This window comes from Aythya ferina (assembly GCF_964211825.1).
Source record: "Aythya ferina genome assembly, chromosome: 3".
In the NCBI taxonomy this organism is placed as follows: domain Eukaryota; kingdom Metazoa; phylum Chordata; class Aves; order Anseriformes; family Anatidae; genus Aythya; species Aythya ferina.
In genome coordinates this window covers 67,138,515-67,154,315 of record NC_140298.1, presented here as the reverse complement: position 1 = coordinate 67,154,315, position 15,801 = coordinate 67,138,515, and the positions used below count along the sequence as shown (strand labels likewise).

Below are 15,801 nucleotides of genomic sequence, written 5' to 3'. Positions count from 1 at the left end.
TAATTGCAGCAAATCAGCCAGAGATATTCCTGATTTAAGATGGCATAGAAGCAAAAGAGACAGTAAAATGAGCTTTTTTAACAATATCCATTGTGGTCACTGATTCTTAAGATGTTGTACAGTCGTCATAAATCAAACAGCAGGTGGTTTTCATTGATGAAATTATCCTTACTAATTTTTAAGCTGTCAAAGACAGATCTGAAGCAAGTTATGTGGTCATGTTGGAGTAGATTGTTTTTTCTTAGAAATATACGAAGCTTTGTCTTCAATTCTGAAAGTGGAAACACAATTTCTTCTTGGCTTTGCCTGAGTGTGCAGGACTTGCTGGCTCAAAGAATGATATTTGCTTTAATAAAAAAGACAACATCTTAAAAAATGTTCCAGAAAGTTCAGGTCACATCTTCCCCATAAGATGCTTAACATCTTTTGTAAAAGTACCAATGATAATTTGCTCAGCTTTTAGATGAAGTGTGCCAGTAACAGTACAAAAAACTAAAATCAATGGCCATCTCAGATGCAGAGGTATTGCTCAGGAACAGATTGATGTGTTCACACACAATTGCTCTGAGAGGCCCTAGACATGTTGGGGTCAAATTGGCAAAATAGGTAGCAACTGTACTCTCACAGCAGCCTCTAAAAGAGAGAGGCAGATGTCTATCCTATCTTGCAAACACATTCTTTTACAATGTGTTACTTCATCTCTTTTATTGCACAAGAGGAAAGTGAGAGACAGAGAATCAAGGATAACACTAATGATAGACCATATGGAATCCATAAACAATGTTGTTCTGGAATAAGATGGCCTTTAAAGGTGGTGGGGGCCCTACTGTACTTGGGCCAGACATTACCTAACTCCCCAGGTGAAAGACGGAGAATAGGTGAGAATAGGGAGCAGACGCTGGGAGAATGCGATTCAGAGCAGGGCTTTCTGGAAGATATAAAGAGCAGCTTGAATCCCTTTAAAGGTCTGAGTTACTTTGGATTAAAATAGCCTGCTTGTGCTTTCTGGGAGCAAAATCTTTCTTATGAAGGCTACTGTAGAAAATACTATTTTGAAACTGGATTAAGAATTGGACCTGTGAACTACGTCGGAAATCCTGCACTTTTATGTGAAAGCTTGAGGTTCCTAAGGGGAAAATGACCAGTTCAAAACAGTTCAAAATGACCTTTCCTTGATTAAAAGAAATTAGTAATAACAATATAGACTCAGGGCAAGAAAAATAGATAGGGGAACTGCTATGCTGCCACTTTTACAGTCTTTTAAAGCTAATTTTGGAAAGCACCGTACTTGGCACCTTCTGAAAATAGTCATTGCCCTTGGTGGTAGCATCTAAGCCATCTATCCACCCTAGCCCATGGACCTAGTGGGACAGATGTCCACAGCCAGAAAGCTAGGGGAGTTAGTTATTTCTCTTCTTGTTGCTTCTAACTGGCCAATGTTTTAACGGTATGCATGTAGGGAAGAATGATAGTGTCTGTCTGTCCCAGCATATGTGAAGGTTTCAGGTTTTGGCCTTGTTGTATTTGACCTCATTTAGGACAAGAATGCTTTTATCTAAATCAAAGCCGATTTCTCTTATTAGTCTGAACTTGTGAAGACCCCCAGTGAACAAAAATATCACAGGAATTAGGCAATACATTCAGAATGTATTTTGAAGTTTTAAGCATGTGCTTAAGTGCTTTTCTGGCTCTACTTTAATGAAAGATGGAAACGTAATTTGGAAATATGACCAAGAAATTCTGTTTCATTAAATTGGAATGAATCCCAGTGATGAACAAAACTCATAATGAAGTACTATTTTAAGATTTAAAAGTAGCTTTCCTCCATGATAATTCTCTTCATTTTGCTGCTGTCTGATGCAAGACCACAGCAAGAATACCACAGTGAGCCTTTTTGCTACATTTCTAATGTTAGTTAAAACAATCTGGTTATTGGGCAGTATGACCTAGGTGATTTCTTTCCTGGACATTCAAAACAATATCTTCAATCATTTATTGAGACCTAAATGCCACACCCTGGCCTCAAAGTTGCTTTCTTAAAATTCAGAGAAATCATGGCAGACTATTTTTGGTAAACAGTGTTAATTTACTTAGTGACTTTTTTCAAGGTGGTTTGTCATACTAGGGCATGCTAGAAGGACAATACAAACAGTAATTGAAGTATGAAAGCATAGTAGGAGATTTCTAGTTGTTTATCCAAAATTTGTATGGCTGCCTCAAAAAGGCTGTAGGACACAAATGGGTAAAAATAAATGGTTGATATACAATGTAAAAAAAATAACAACTCAATTTCCATTTTGGTATAATTCCAAAATCTATCTAGTAATAGCAATAAAATCAAAGGCCAAGGAAGAGACCTTCATTTGATGCAAAACATTGTAGCGATACTGATTTCAGCTTGTTTCTTTGGAGGAGAGAGACACAACTCAGATAACACCAAAAGGGTTTTCCAGTTAGATTCTGTAAGTGATGGGGACCTGTGTCTTTCTGCAGCTGCAACCAAGTTACCAAGCAGAAACAGCTGCTTAGCCAAGGCCAAAACGGGGTGTCAGAACAGGGTGCCCTTCTTGGTGGCTCAGGGAGAGGCAAGAAAATTCTGAAGGGGAAGGCAGTCAAATGTCTAGAGAAATAATGAAGGATTTTAGAAGGAACAATACACTGTTGTTTTCCACAGGATCTTTTGGCTGGGTTACAGAGGAGCCTGGGTTTTGTCTCTCTGCCGAGGGGGAAGTGACAACTTGGGAGGAGGTAATTTTGCTGAGATGTAGTGAGAACCTGCACTGGGAGTAGCTCAGTGCTTGTCATAGGTTTCTTTGCTTTGGAAGCTGATTCTTTTTCACAGCACTTGTTAGAACAGTGATACCACTAGAATGGCAGAAATAGTCTTATAGAGGCTGCTGTGCTAGGTCTGAGCTCTGTGGGTTGCTGTGGGTGTTGACAGATGACTCTGACAGTCCTCTTCTTCTGTATTTACTAGAACTATAGATTCTGACTGTGAGCCAAAAGCTAAATGGGTCCAAACTGATGAAGGATAGGTCAGTCAATTGCTAATACATGTGATGGTCTGGATGCAATCTGGATGGCAGAGACAAGGGGAAGGTTATCTATGTGTTCTGTTTCTCATGTGCAGCCATTGTTGATTACCGTAGTAAAATGTGACAACATAGTCTAGTCTTTTCCATTAGTCATTTGAACAAAAATCTCATGATAACAACTTGTCACATTCCTCCTTTCTGAATTTAATAAAAGATAGGCGGTTTATTTATTTTAATGACAATATTGAACAATTAAGAATCCCACAGTACCATACATCTCTGTCAGGCAAATATATTTCTGAATACAATCTGCTCTTTTTAGCATGCATATCCTGGACACCCATGAAAATCCAGTGAACACTACATTAGCATGGGGAAGCACATGAAAGAAAAATGGACCATGAAGATGATATATACTAAATTTTTTTCATACCTCAGCAGGAGACCTGAGCTATGCTGAGCAATTGTCACATGGCAAACGTAAACCAACATGTAGATTTTCTGTATGTTACCCCTAGTTTAGCAGAACTTTGTAGGGCAACAACCCACTAGTAGATCACAACTCATTTTGGCAGGCCATTTTGTGTGCATTATTGACCTTTTCTTGCTGTCCATAAATCCTTGACAATGCTGACACAGAAACGCACCAAGTGACCTTTCAAAAAATGTTGGAAATAATCCGTTCCAGCTGCAGGCTGAGGACACTGACCATATTCAAATATAAATCTCTCCATCAGCACCATGGACTGCTGGCAACAGCAGCATTCACACTCCCCAAACTGATTCTCCACACCATGTGGTGTGATGGCCTGATGTCACTTCTAAAAAAAAAATAATTCTGGTTAGAAGCAGGAGGAAGAAACCCCATGTTTAAAGTTGAATGTGTAAGGAAAATGTAGGAAAGTACTGGCTTGACTTTCTCCAAGAACTGGCGAGCAACTAGAGCATCCTCCCTTGACAGCTCTTAGTGTAAAATGTTCTTAGCACCTGTAACACTTATGATCCTCACACTCAAGCCCAGAACAAAGTGTACATTTACTGTTTTCAAGCTGGAACTATTTCCTCTTCTTTTAAAGCATAAAAATTCCTCTCAAAACTCTTTGTGCAATGTATTCTCTTCAGTTGCAGAGTGCAATATTTGTTTTTCCCTTTCTTCCAAAAGAAGAATGCAACACTTTGAGAAGTGATTCACCATCTGTGATAAACTATTGCAGTTGTGCTGGGGTCTTTATGAGAATGGATCCTTGAACCAAGCACCTGTGTTGGTTAGGATATGTTAAGGGGCTGTTATATGGGCCTCTTGTCTGTGGATACGGTCTTAATTTGAGGTCCGCAATGGATGAGCTGCTTTGAATCAGCTCTTGATGAGCATTTCCTGTAAGCTGAGAGCACTGTGAGTAACCAGACTGGCTTAGCTTGGAGCACTTTGTTCATGTTCCTAAATTAATTAGCTTTGTTTTATATCCATTGAAGAACTTCCCCCCTAGTTTTCCTACCAAAACATGATATCGTATCAGTATATGTGAGATACATATCAAGTACTTCCAAATAGCTATGCAAACTTTTGTATTTCTTTAGTTGAACTAGAAAGATCTCTAAATGCCAAGATCAGGATAAGATGCTGATGGGAGATTCTGCATGTTGCAAGGCATCTTCTGAAATGCATGATGTCATCCTCTGACATGTATCAGGGAAATTTCCATTTAGGTAAACAGAAAAGACAGAATGTTCCTATCTAGATGCTTCCATATAGTAGCTGACAGAAAGTTTGTATCTTAATAAACTGATCTTACAAATCCCACTGGATCTTTGTTGTGATACTAGTCATATTAATAATTTTTCACATTTCCTGTCCAAAGTAATACAGTCTGTTTAAATTTGTTTCCAGGAATTTCATTGATGTGGATAGCCAGGAAAAGAGGGTTAAATATATAAAATGAAATTTGCAATGATTTTACTTATTTATTTTTTTGCTTCTTTCTCATTAAACACCCTGGGTAGTAATCCTCAAAATCATTTTTTTCTGCTCCCTTGTCAGGATCTGTTTTTGCTTCAGATACTTTGTCACTTACGGACTTGGTAATGCAGGTTTGGCTTTGCTAATATGCTTCTTTCTGCTTTCTTTGTTTTTAATTCTGGGAAAGAAGTAGTAGTAGCATGTTCTGCATATAGGAGTGCTTCATATTTCCTTTCCAGCTGGCTAGTATATATGTTTTGTAATTATTGTTTCTACATTTGTTTCAAATTTCCCTGCCTCTGTGAAGTAAGGGATAATAATTTTGAGAACTAGTTCATGGGTATTAAACTCATCTGTGTAAAAGGGAATTTCAACAGCTTGGATGAGATTCTAACACATTTTTTTCCCCTCATAGGGCCAGGGACCATGTAATGATCTAGTCCAGCCTTCCGTATAAGGCCATAAACTTCAACGTGGCTCCACAGCTTCTTTTTTTGTGTACTCTCTTAAGTACAGTGTAAATACTAAGCAATGGAGAATCTGATAAAGATCTTGAAAATCATTGGTGATAAATGCTCTAACAAGCTTAAAACTGTACACTTTAGTGGATTTAAAGAGGAGTATGCAATTATCAGATGCCTTTCATAATTGCATGTAAACTTTTTGTAAAAAGACAAAACAACTTAGCATCTCTTGAATGTTCTTGATCCCTTAGATACTAAAGAAAAACAAAGATTTAAATGTGTGTTTGAGTGGACAGTATAATTTTGTGCAGAATGCTTCAATACTGTTTCGTTGACTGAACATCCCTTTTTCAAAGTATCTTTACGTAGACCATTTATTATTTTACATCTCAAGATAATACTTGATATATTCTGCTATACTTGCTGTTAAAAAGGTTGAAAATTTGTTCTTATCATGATTTGTTTATGTCTTCAAAACCTATAACTCCTTGTGCTATTGGAGACCTTTCAGTTTGAAAAGCTCCTCACAGAGAAGGAACTAGGATCTCTAAATTGGAATTAACATTTTCCTTAAATTTTGCTTTTTTCCTGCTACTATTTGCTGAAGTCACTGAAGAGATTGGTAGTGTTTAGGAGAATGCTTCCATAAAAAGCATGTGTTTTTTTTTTTTGGGGTGGTCTGCTGGGGACCCAGGAGTTAGACTCAATAATCCTGGTTGCTCCCTTCCAACTCAAATATTCTATAATTCTATGGTTCCTTTCACCCTTCGTGATCTCCCCGAACACACCCCCTTATTTCAACTTCATGTTTTTATGTTTCTAGAGTCCTGCTTTTATAGTCCAAATTTCCCTTGGAAAGTCGTTTAAACAAAGATCCCTTTTTTACCTTTCTTCTTTCTCCTACCTCTAATTTCAGTAACTAATTTAATCAGGAAGGGGTTTTACCCTTTGTTTCCTGACCATTTGCATCCTCAACCAGTCATAAGGCTGATGTCCTTAAGAGTAATAACAAGCAGCTGTTACCTCTTGAGAGGATAAACAGCTCAGTACACTATTTGGTCAAGCTTCTAGTGCAGCATTAACCTACACCAAAAGAAAATGCTTTAGCTTTAGCTTCCTTAATGAGAAATTGGTAAACTCAGTCTAGCACTTGGCTGTACTTAAAACAACTTAAGCAGTACCCTTCCTTTGATAGATACCCCTTTCCTGGGTAACCACGAAGACAATGGAATCAGAGCTGTGATATAGCTGGAAAAAAATACCTTAACCGAGAAAGTTGTATTTCTTCTGGATCTGTTCCTTGGACTATTTTGCTGTGTGGCTGCCCTGAGCTGCAGTGACAGAGGGGAGAGGATGGTGGTGCAAGGCGCAAGCACCTTGGACAGAGATTGTCAACTTCAGCAGCGCTATTAATGGAAAAATGTTGATAAAGAATTGCATGGTTCTGCGTGAGTGTGAATGAATCATGCCTTCAGGTTGAAGTCTTTTCATGCATCCACAAACTGACATCCTGCCTTGTACCGACATTGTGATGCCTGCACACAGTGTGTGAGATAAAAGAATTATTATCTGGGGGGAAAATGAGTTAGGGATGAACTAACACAACTGGCAAAGTCTTGAATTTCAAAGAATTTGTTGTCCAGATAATTCTTTTGAAGGAATTATAAAGACAGTTTGAGGAAAATAAATAGTTTCTAGCCATCAAGAACTAATGAAAAATTAAGTTCTCTGTGGCAAACCTCCTAAAAGTTTATTAGTACAAAGGACCAGCTTCTCATTAAACCGTAACAGCACAAATGTTTTTTTCTGAAAAGGGCAATGAGATAATCTAGTTCGAATTGACCATAACTAGAGTTACAATTCAGTCTTTAAGTTGTCCAAAGTAATATTTAGTTTTTTAAATAATGTCGAGGTGATTTGGTTTTCCCAAATATTTAACTGAGTACTTATCTGAAACTCTTAGAGATCAAGGCAAAATTTGTTTGTTTTATATCGTTTATATTCAACTTTAATGATTTTAAATTTATAACTTAAATGACCCTTTTAGTATATTCAAGGAAGGCCAGATTGCTCTTTCTTTTAGCTCTTAGCTCTGCTGAGCTAATCACTAAATTTTGTAATGAAGAATGGATTTCAGACTGCATATATACAGGGAAAATTTTGTTGATTTTTAAATAGTTTTTGCATAGGTATTTACTGGATGTAAGTACCTATGAACTGGAACTCCAGTTCATTTTTGGATAAATCCTGGGAACTCAGACAATTTTATCAAAATATTATTGTAAAATGACATTATCTAGGCAAATGATTTTTTTTTGTTGTTTGTTTGTTTTTTTCCAGTGGGACAGGACGAACCTGCAAGAATTTTTGAGGTCTTAGTGACTTAAACTAGTGGCAGATAATAAAGGTGTAACTATACCTAATGCAGTCTGTTTGGGCTTAGCATCATCAGAAATGTGGAAAGATACTCTGCTTTGACTGGAATAATAGGAAAGAACAAGGAAAAAGGAAAGTCAGGAAAGTTATCCACAATGAATTCTGATCTTGGGTAGTTCAAGTGAATCTAAGTCTTGAAAGAAGAAGTTGATTTTTTTAAATCCAATGTAAAAAATGTTGCTTCCCTTTTGAGAACAGTATGGGAATATCTGTGGGAATACATCATCAGTGTTTTCAAAATCTTCTTCTGAGTGCACCAGTTTGTTTATTTGTTAGTTCATATCCTTTGATGGAGACATCAGTCCCCAAATTCTGTCATATTTGCCAATATTCCCTGTATTCCCTGTTTTAAAGCACCCAGTATACAGGGTTTCTGCATGTGTATAAGTTATGAATTCTCAGGGTTGGATGTTAATGTTTGTTCTGCTTTTAGCAGGGCAGATAGAACAAAATAGTGGGGGAAGACATTCTTTGCTCAACAAAGTGATCACGAGTCATCATTTTTTGCATAAAACAGATAAAATATTATTTTAGGTACTTACAGTAGAAAACAGGGAACTAAATTCAGTAAACCTCCTGGGAATTTCTTTTTCAGCTGTAAACCTTTTAGCAGTTCTAGGACTAAGGCTGGGGATATTGCTGACAGTAAAAAGACTGCTTTCAGTAATGAACAGGAAGGGTACATCTAGAGTACTAAAAGTTTAAGATTTATAATTGAAGGCCTCTATTCAAACTTGGGTCAGAAATGAATTTCAGGGAACAAGGATTAAAAATCATGTGGTTACTAAATTAATTCTTCATATTCACAAAGCCAGAAGTGACCATAGAATAGTATCAGACTCATTTAGGTAACAATGTAGTATTACCACTAGGATAAAGCTCAGATCTAGTCCACTCAGAGACTTTAAGTGTATTTGTTTGCTGTATTGGTACTAGTGCAGTTTAATGTTGGTGATTAGGTAATAAAGGAGGACTCTGCCATGAAGCAGCTTTCATCTGGCATTGAACTCTTATTCATGCCAAGGTTTTCATCTGCAAATGCAATGAGACCTCTATTTCTTTGCAGCTTAACATCTAAAGCTTAGGCAAGATTTATCCCTAACAGACTGGCCACCTGTTTGTGTTTTCTAACATCTAAAACATAATAACTTCTGAATTATTGCTTCTTTCTTTCTTTCTTTCTTTCTTTCTTTCTTTCTTTCTTTCTTTCTTTCTTTCTTTCTTTCTTTCTTTCTTTCTTTCTTTCTTTCTTTCTTTCTTTCTTTTTCTTTCCTTCCTTCCTTCCTTCCTTCCTTCCTTCCTTCCTTCCTTCCTTCCTTCCTTCCTTCCTTCCTTCCTTCCTTCCTTCCTTCCTTCCTTCCTTCTTTCCTTCCTTCTTTCCTTCCTTCTTTCTTTCTTTCTTTCTTTCTTTCTTTCTTTCTTTCTTTCTTTCTTTCTTTCTTTCTTTCTTTCTTTCTTTCTTTCTTTCTTTCTTTCTTTCTTTTTCTTTTTTGTTAGTAACTTTGTTTGCATATTTTCATGAAATAGTTGTGTTCTTGATTATTTGCTGAATTTTGTAATTATTTTCAGTGCTTTAAAAAAAAATACTCTAAAAAAATTATTTCTTTAATGATATCTGTTTCCTTGAGATCTATTGGTTTTCAGCTCATATATGTGGATTAAGAGTACTCAAAAGGAGAGCAGGAGACCCAGGTTCAGTCTTCACATTCTTGTTCCCCCATACTGGAGCTCCTCTACATTTAAACTAGTTGTTGTTGTTGTTTTAAAATGTCCTCCATAACACTCCTATATTTTATATAATAATTGTGCTCATAATCCATGGGCAGTATTTCTAAGATCTTATGTTTTTGTATTGAGTTCTTTCCCCAGACCTGCTTCCCATTTGTGGGACTAAGTCCGAATTTCCAATGAAATAAACTATGGCACACTGCCCTAATGTTACATTGAATTGGCTGGTTATACTAGGCTCGGTTCTTATCAGATCTTCATACTTTTCTAGTGAGACAATAACTTTTGGAAATAGAAATAAAGTGGGATCAACAAGAGTATAAACATAAATGAAAAGTAGCTAATGACTTCATTATATTGGTCAGTAGTGACTGATCTCAAGCATACTGAAAAGTTGCCCCATGTAGACCCTCTTTTCCAGTGGTAACTAGATCAAATTACCTAATACTATTAACATTCTACCTAAGGGAAAGGAAAACACTGATAAAATTAAAGAAAATTCAAGAAACAGTATATCTTTTTAGTCCTGTGAAGAGAATAATAGTATCATCAATTAACATAGAAGCTCATTTACATATGGTTTTGTTCTCACTTTTACAATGTTTCATTGAGATGTCTGCTTATGTTTTATGTCTTGTCAAGGAACTGCTCTTGCTTTTGATACAAGATATGAAGATATGACCTGGTCAGCGAAGGGAACCTATGCTATATTACAGTCTATTCCACTTTTAAGTTAGTTAAGGGATAGCTGAATGGCAGCAGAGACCAAATGGGACGCAGTATCTTTCCTTAGTGCAGTTTCTCTAACTGCTTTTTAGAACAAAGTTTTTAAAAATGACAGCCTTAACTTTTGCAGATTCCTGGGCCCTCCATGTTTCAGTTGCTCTGCAGTTTCAGTCTCCCTAGTTGCCAATGGTTGTCATCCTGGCTCTAGAGCTATATAGTATTTGTGTAGGTGTAAGTCCTCAGTTGCCTGAGGAGTTGTAGGGCTGTGTTATGCCTCTATATATCCTCTGTCATTATTATGCTTCCTTAGGGAATACTTGATCACATTGTTTTGTCCTTCCACACTTTTGGTGGGTAGTTAACTTAGTCCTCACAATAACATGATTTGTTGGAAACATTGCAATTGCAAACTTGCAGATTTTACCACTTAAATATCAGTCTCGCTGTAAATTCCTGCATAACTCACAACTCTGTGCAAATCAGAGTGAATTCTGGGCAAGTAAATACACATTTCTGCTTCTTTCATATTGGAACAAACAGAGGTTGTTCACTTAAGAAATAGAGCCAAATAGGGGTTTCCAGTTTGGTACAGCTACATCCAACTCTTAGTTACTCCATCTGCCAGAGGAAACCTGAAATAAGGTACCTGAGAAGAGGGCCTAAGGAATCAAGAGGGAATATTATCATTCATTTCATCATGGAATGGCCAAATAACTAAATTAAAATAATCTATTTCTATCAATTACTCTTTTTTCTTCTGTTGGGGTTTGAGACCCTATGAACCCAGCTCAGTTGTGGAGCTGGCCACAGAAGCTAAATTTCTAGAGCACCGAACAAGGAAAAAAGACATAGAGGGACATATAGAATTCACTGCTCTGTTAATTGAAGCACCTAATTCTCCCCTCCCCTCCCCTCCCCTCCCCTCCCCTCCCCTCCCCTCCCCTCCCCTCCCCTCCCCTCCCCTCCCCTCCCCTCCCCTCCCCTCCCCTCCCCTCCCCTCCCCTCCCCTCCCCTCCCCTCCCCTCCCCTCCCCTCCCCTCCCCTCCCCTCCCCTCCCCTCCCCTCTTCAGTAATAAAATCATTACTGTGAATGATTACGTACACAATAAATATTGTCCATCTTATATGCTGCATGAGGATGAATGAAATAATAATGTGGTTCATAAAGACTCTCTCATACTGTGTATGCATAAAGATTTTGAATTAAAATTTCCTAAGCAACCTTATATCTGATATCATCTGAATTCTGATTGCTTAGCTTAGAAATTTTAATGAGTTTACTAGACTAAATGAATTTAATCACTGGTGTTATTTAGACTAAGAAAATAGGAGGACAGAATACAGACAAGACCTGGATTTACTTAAAGTCAAAGGACCAAAAAAAATATTTTGCTATCCATAGCTGAGAGTCATGCTCTCATCCTGGCTGAAAAAATAGCCATCTTCAAAATATGAGCAAAATGTGAGAAAAGGTATTGGATTTAAGCTTTAAATAAGAGAATACATGTAGAAAGAAGGATTGATAAGAAAATTCAAAACAAAGAATCAAAAGTTCTTTAGGTTTATAAATAAAATGAGGGGGGCTACTCTGCATTTTGAAGTAGTAGAAATGGATGGAAAGTTGTTTCACCAATAAATTAAACATTTGCTTCAATTTTGAATATGTACATAGTTTTTTTGTTTGTTTGTTTGTTTGTTTTTTAACAAGTTGAACACAGTAGATGTAAGTAGATGTAAGATAGCTCATCTTGAGTAAATCAATCCTGTGCTCTGAGAAATTGCTGGTTAGTGTAGGCAGATCTGCTTTGAGCAGAAAAGATGTTGAGTTACTGAATTACTGAAAGAGAGGTATTATGGTGTAAGGGATATGCTAGTAGTATTCCTGAGTTATGGACTGAACAGATTAAGATATGAATATATTGAATAATTAGCCTGAATAATAACAATGAAATGGCACTGAACAGAGGAAATTACAAATTCATACCTTTGGAGTTTAGCAACAGAATTCAAAGGACATCAGTAGAAGAAGAGAAAGATTTTGCATTAGATATTCATAAAATACCTGTAATCCACAAGTGGGATACAGCCATAGAAAAGACAAATTCAGTCACTATATTTATTATGCAAAGCATTTTCAATAGAGGTTGAGCATTAATTTTACTCTTATTCAGGGTGGTCCTCCAGAACATTGTGTGTGGATTTGGTTATAGATATTCTAGAAGCCTAGAATTCAACTAAAAATGCATAGTGAGGTGAATGGATTTATCAAAAAATATAGAGATAATATGTTAAAGCAAACCAGAGGAGCCAGCATTGTGTAGCATATGTTCTAGCATAGAACAAGTGCTAGACAAAATTTATGTCTTATCTCAAAATATTAAATGGAAATAAGCCCTAAGGAGAGAAAAGAATTATTTAAGCTAAATGACAATCTTAAAAGAAGAATAAATAAATAAGCAGAAGATGCTCTTGAAAAGATACAGCTAAAAAGTAAAGACAGCTTTGAGTGTAGACTACAGCAGTGTTCTAGAAGAAAGAAAATGAAGACAGAATAAATTAAAAGATATGGTAACTTGTGAGTAGTTTTGATTTTCAGCAATAGAAGCTGAGCAGGCTAAGTGATTTTTTGAGTCCTATATCCCTTGTAGTGTAGTTTGTATACACAACACATAGTCATGATATACTTACGGGTTGATTCAAATTTTCCTGGATAACAAACAAAAGGGCTGAAATTCAGTGGAAATGCTGAAAGAGAAATAGTGATAGATATATGTTATGTTTGAGCATATGACTTCTTATGACTAGAACTTGGGCTTTATTTGAAATAATAAAGCAATACCAGAACAGATTCTCCAGAGTCCTTCAATTGACCCCACATCAGAAACCTGTCAGAAAGTATTAAAAAAGAATGTGATGTAGAATTATTCAATTTTATTTTTATGCCTTGATTTGGGAATCATAAGTCATCTCCTGGTAGATTCTCAGTATCTATCAGGACTGGCAACAAGCCAGCCTCATACAGATGAAACATTTTATTTTTCATAGTGATGATTTGTTTTCCTTTCAGACTTCAAAACTTTTCCTATCTTACTGAAGACTTTCAATTCACTTCTTATTGGATCATTCCCTATAGTTTTAGTAAACTTCACTGAATATTTTTCACCCCTATTAATACAAAATTTAATGACTAAACATCCTTCTAACATGAATATATATATTATGATTATCTTTATGTCCACCAGTACAAAATGGGAAGCCCTCAGGAGACCTGACATATAGTTCTTAAAATGAGGTACTCTTTTTGGATTCCATGTTATGCAGATTTAATTGCTGTGGAATGAGAATTTTATAATAATGTTTAACACTTTTCAATATAAATTCTGACCTCTTTTGTCTAGCAGTTCTCATTATTAAATAAACCATTGTACACATAATACTTCTAAAATACCCATGAGTGGTACATGAGTACTACAAAGCAAACTTCATCTGTAAGTGAACAGTTATCTGGTTGTATGAACAAAAAGGAAGCTCAGTTGTGTTTGTGTGATTGTGGGTCACTGATGGAAGAAGGTGTAATGATTTTCAAGGACTTAGCCTTGCAAATAGGATGTTACAGTCCTCCAAAAAATAATATGACATAAAACACAGTGTTGTATTTTTGTCTCTCCTCATTGGAAGCAGTGGCACAGACTTTGTCTCAGGCTTCAGAAAGCCTTTTTTTTTTTCTCTCTCTTTTTTTTTTTTTTTTTTTTTTCCCCACAAGACTGACCTACATGTCACTGCATTGTGTGGTTTATAACAGTTAAGCAAGCTGTTGTCTTCTTTTTCTGCTCATCTGTTGTTTGTGAATTGTATCCTTGTCTTTTGTCAATTAGATGTATTTTGGTAATCACCTCTGCTTCTGTGAACCTTTGGGAAAAGTCCATTAATGCCTGCAGTTTTTTCCATGAGATCTTACTGTGTCACAGTCTGAGTTTTGTCCTCTTTCTGGTTAGTAATCTCTGGTTATGCTTGAGAGAGTGTGTGATGTGGTGGAAGGAGTACAGACCATGGTCCAAAGCTCATTCCCGTAAAAAGGGAAAATGAAGGTTGATATATTCATCAGACTGGCCAGCTTCTGACATTGATGAAATCTTGTAACTCACTGAAGGTAGAATTGTGGTGGCTTGATGAAGTCAGCACACCACCAATGATATTGTAACCTGCATTCCTGGCTCAAGGGTGGCACTGCATGATTAGCAAACAGCATTTTAAAAAGACCTCTCTCCCCTTGCCATTTCTATACTTTGCTGCCAGGCTTCCAGTCATTCTTCTTTACTGAATACTCTTTCTTTAGTTTCCTGATACAGGTGGCTACCATTTGTAGGGCTATCAATTTCTCTGCCCGTTTTAAAGCAACTATTATTTATTCCAGTTCCTGCTTATCATCCCCTTTATTCGTTTAGACAAGAACAGCTACAAAACATTTTAAACAGCTTGAGATAAAGGTTAAGCTTAAAGATCACATGTTATCATGCACAGCTTCAAAATAATGGGTTAAACCTGCTTCAACACAATGTTCCAAAATCATGTCTTTAATGTGCATTTAATTTGTGCCACTCTTTCAGATGTAAGAAATGTGAAAACATGAACCAAGCTAAAAAGCTATGGCCCATAAAGAAAATCATCTGCAGTAGCGTAAAAGGTACATGCTGAAGTTTTTTTTCACTGGTCTTCATATGCAAGATCACACAGAATTGAAAAACACACCCTTTTTCAAATGACTTTTATGACTTTATCTTTTAACAATAATATGTATCAGTGACATATGTCTTACTGCAGAAATGTGATTGTTGGAAGTCCTGCGTTTATCCTTCAAATAATTTTTAGAATTTTCTGTATAAGAATTAATGTTAGGCTCACAGCCCTTGTTACAAACAATAAATTATTGCTACATGTCTTGCCATTGAAATAGATTACTTAGCCATTCACCATTTGCCATGGGATGCTCTCCAGATGTGTTGCATCTGAATTTGCCTGAATTTTCACTTGAGTACTACAAAGTTAATCTGTTGTTTAGCACACCAAAAGAATCATTAAATATCTGCTAAACATTATACCGGGTTGCAGTGCCCTGGTGTAACGATTTTTTTCTTCTCTTTTTTCCCTCTATCCATTCCAGTGATCTTTAACAATACCCCACTGTTGCAATGCTGTTCTTTTTCTTCCTTCAGAGTATAATTTTATGCTAATCCTTGATCTGTTGAAGAGGGGCATTAGCTTTCAGCTCATTTTTCTGATTTGTTGTGCTAGGGAAACTTTGTTGCTTACAACCTGGAACATCCTGAACTTTACACAAATATTAAATCTTGCTTCCATAGTTTAATTTTTTTTTTTTTTAAAAATTTGGTAGAGACTGCACAGTAAGAATGCATAGTCCTTCTGTCTACTGTATATCTCACAATCCAATTGCTTA

General features: G+C 36.5%; 1 long non-coding RNA gene across 1 annotated transcript; it reads right to left on the bottom strand.

Moving 5' to 3' along the window:
* Positions 1 to 2,890: 2,890 nt before the first annotated feature.
* LOC311435005 lies at positions 2,891 to 14,405 on the bottom strand. The gene is made up of 3 exons (XR_014691873.1): positions 14,116 to 14,405; positions 13,035 to 13,091; positions 2,891 to 3,856 (listed from the first exon to the last, which is right to left on the bottom strand). It is a non-coding gene; the product is annotated as an uncharacterized lncRNA (long non-coding RNA).
* Between the last annotated feature and the right edge of the window lie 1,396 nt (positions 14,406 to 15,801).